Raw genomic sequence first — 4,381 nt, forward strand, 5'->3', positions numbered from 1 at the left:
TGAATTTTTGAAATACTAAGGCTTTACTACCTCGGGCATAGATTACCTTAGCTGTATATGGCAAAACTTTTAGGAATTTTGGTCCTCAATGCTCTTCAACTTCGTACTTTATTTGGCCCTTTTAAACTTTTTTGGATTCGAGCGTCTATGATGAGTTTATTTATCAAATGGCCAAAATCAAAACCTCTAACCACATTAAACGTATTAACATATTAGTATGGATTAATGTAACACTATCCTGTATTTTGCACTAGATAAATTTGGCAAAGGTGTACACCTCAAGTTCTAATGGCTCATACAATCCAAACTTTGGAGGAGATGTGTGTTAATAGAAAGGTTATCCTACCATACACACATTCTTTATCATTGGATTATATAGGTTTCTGTTAATACGGATGTAATGATTTGATTCATTTGAATTTCCATATTGAAGAGGTTTATAATTCTTATTCCAGGAACCTATATGTTAACTTAAACACTTAAGAAACATAATTACAGCTGCACAGAGTGACCTTGCCTTGTAGACCATGTGAGCTTTTGCAATCAATGAGTGTCTGTAACTTTTTTCCAATGCAACCTCTCTGAAACGTTTTAGCTGAACTTGAAAAAAGCAGTTATATGAATGGAATTTCCTCAAAAACTATCATCGTTTCATTCTGATCGGATAACAACCCAAGAATCTTTATTAGAATTTTAACCAAATTTGTAGTAATATGTTATTAACCAATCAGAGAAAACCCCGTTTGATTTGATTGTAAGATCATCACCTCTTAGGTCAAGGTCATATATATTAAAATTTATTAAAATGTCTGCAAACAGGAGTTCTGGTGATAACTGCAGAACCTTATAAATCGACACAAGACATATCGCCACATATATTAAGAATGTTTCTAATGGTGCTGTTAAATTGTCAAGGTCGTTAATTCTATAAATTGATGAGAACAATGTAATGATAAAAAAAGCAATGTCATGTGTTAAATGATACATTCTAATGAAACCAGACGTTGATGGTATACTAGGAAAAGATGAGTGTCATCTTTTTTTACTTGCAGCTAATTTATTCGTTGTAAGTTATGTTTTGGTTATTCTTTTATGTATGAAAAAGAGGCTTAATTAAATATCAGTATAATATAAGCGATATGAAGGCAATTAATAAAAAGAAACTTGAATTTCATATACATGTATACACTTTTGATAAAAGGTATGATAAAAAATAAAAATCCTGTAAACCTCGATAAATATCAGGTATTTGGTCATCTCTGTATTCTAGATTTCGTCGGACGAAATTAATTCAAAACTGTTAAAATCAATTTTTGCTGCCGACTCCAAATTTATCAACTCGTACGTCGATCGTGTTTCTTCATTACCGGTGGCTTTTTCATTCTGTTCAATGAATATTTCACAAAACGAATTTTCATTGCAAGGAGTATCACTTGTTGTCTTTAAAAAACTATTTGGGTCTAGTACTGGAACTGAAACCAATCTCACTGGTATGATATCTGTTTTGTCATGATTACTTGGATAATGATGTATTACAGTTTCTGGTCGATTCATTTCTATTTCAATAATACTTTCTACAGAAGTATGAGATCCTTCAAAGCTGTCCTGGTTCAGTTCAACTGGATCATGTTCAACATTTGATGCAGCCGGAACAATCATTCGTTGCTCAATATATTTCATATATTGGCAAATAAAGCTTTGTTCTTTGAACTTTCCTTCCATGGCCAGACGAAATGACCTAGTAATGTATTCTAATGCCAGTGATAATTCATCCTCGATTTCAAACAGCCTCGCGCGTGCCATCAGATAAAACATTTCTCTTCTTGTATCCATATTGTCCAGAGTTGTATCTAATATTCCAAGTACATGTCTAGCCCGTTGGATACATTCCATAGTTATCATGCAATTTTGGATTATTGTTGCCCGGTTTCCAATTCCAAGTAGACAAAAAGCCATCCTTAACAAAAACATACGGGTCCACAAAAGTCTTATCTCTTCTTCTTCGTCTCTTAGACATTCAATTCCAACTTCAGCCATTTGAACTAATGACTCACGAATTTGTTGGTTTGGATTTTGTTCAAACTGCCAGAGCCTTGCATAAACTTCACAGTATACCATATTTGCAAGCTCTAAACATGGGGTCATAAAAGCGGAACAACTTTTCGCCTTTTGAAGGTATTTTTCACCCTGTGAAAAGTATTTCCCGATAGCACAAGCGTTTGCTTGCCTGCCATATAAAATGAAATCTGTGACCATAGTGTTTGTTGTATATGGAACAATTTCTCGTAACTCTTTGAAAAGATCGTGATCGGACAATTCTGTATTAAATGTTATTGCATGTGCATCGATTTCAGCGCCTAGAACAGCGACAACCTTGTCTGCGAGTATCTGTTTCTTCATGTAATCCCTTTCCCGTAGCATGGACATCTGTAATCTCTTAGCCAACGATCGCAAAGTGTTTAATGGGTCTTTAAATTCAGCATTCCAAACCTTTCTTTTTAACGTTTTAAAAAAATGTTGGACTTGTTTTCTATTTGAAGTATCTGTTCGGCAGACACGGACAACTGATGACGTTGGAAGCACTTGCTTTTCCAATAAAATTCTAGAAATATTATGATGGCCAGATTCTCGAAGAGCATTTATCAGCGTACGGAAAGAACACACGTTCTGAAGCTTCTGTAATAAAAATTCACACAGCCTACGATTTGGCCAATGTAATTCAAACGCATTTTGATGAAAATCTTCATACAAATATTGATCAACAGTTTTTGTTTTGTACAAATAATATAAAAGCTGAACCGGGTCAATCTCATCCTTTGATTTCTCACTTAAATCGTTCAGGATATCTATTTCTATATCAGTCATTCGTTCTGGTCTGACATATGAATATTTAAATATTATTTCTTCCATGACAGTTTAATTATTATAGTTGAAACCTGAAACGGTTCATAAATGTTATTTTTATAATTTTTAATTTTAATTTTATGCAATATATCTTGTCGATAAAAGGATATGTTCGGTCGATTATAGTTGTTACGGCTAAGTTTCTATTTAACATGGTTAATATGAAAAAAAAATAATATAAAGGTTCGAACATGACTGAAGAGTTTACTTTTCTTTTTGTAAATATATATACAGCAGGTTTCAGAATTTTACAATATGAAGAAAAACATATATGTTTGATCATATTTTTCTCAATTTATAAATTTCTTTCATATTTTATAATGCTTAAACATACCTTTGTATCAAATGTAAAACGAAAATACAATAACGAAACAGTATATGTTTGACGTAACTATGCACTCTTATATCTTTATTGAATTAAACAGTTACATGTGTAATTTATTGTTGAAAAAAATCCAGTATAAAAATAGACAAGTTCCTTGTACAGTTGAACAGACAGTTTGCATATATATAGACAAATATATAAATACGTTTTCAAAATGTAATTGTCTACATTTATATAGATATATCACGTGAAATAGAGCAGAAATGAAAGTGAATACATAGAACTTGTGTTTGTATTTTATTAATTCGTTGAAAAGTCGGTATCTGAAAGTGAACATTTCATGATGCATAATAAAAGTAATTGATAAATCACATAGATCGACCACAATAATAAGATAATTTCACTTATGTCGAATGAACTTGGTGACACTTTAACAAGATTGAATCGATCGGGTCCAACAATATCATGTAATTTTTATTTTTTCCTGAGATGGAGATGAATTTTGAGTTTACTGAGAAGTTATATTTCCATTGTTTTTTTTGTTTTTTTTTTTTGTTGTATGAATGATTGAATGAATATTTTATTGCAGTTGTAAGGACTTCAGTTTGGATGAAAAAGCCGATAGTTTCGTTTATTATATTTTCATTCGAAATTTGGCCTTAAGATCTTCCATTTATTGTTATTTTTTTAGGAAAGACATCAGTAACACCAAGGCAGTAGGCATGAAGCAAGCAGCAAAGTAGCTGGTTAAATTGGCAATGAGCTAGAAGCAGGACCTTAGAGTAAGATTTGAAGTATGGAGTGTACCGTTTGAGCTTCCTACTGAGATCACTGTACGATATGCTACCAAGTCCATCAAATATCTTTACATGAGGATTGATAGAACCCATGTACACCTAATTATGTAAAGACAAACCAGCATCTCTACAAGATGTGTTGTCATCATGTCAAGTGGCACTGAAAGATGGTAGGTATACATGGAGACATGATAGTGTACTGAAAGCAATAGCAGCGAGGTTGGACATCATCATGTGGACGAAGAAAAGGTAAAGAAAAACCTCAGTTTCGTAAACTTTGTGAAGGCTGGAGAGAGCAAGAACAGCACACATGAAGGCCTCGGAATCCATGCAACAGCCTGGCAACTTACTGCAG

Source organism: Mytilus galloprovincialis, chromosome 3 (assembly GCF_965363235.1).
Source record: "Mytilus galloprovincialis chromosome 3, xbMytGall1.hap1.1, whole genome shotgun sequence".
NCBI lineage: Eukaryota > Metazoa > Mollusca > Bivalvia > Mytilida > Mytilidae > Mytilus > Mytilus galloprovincialis.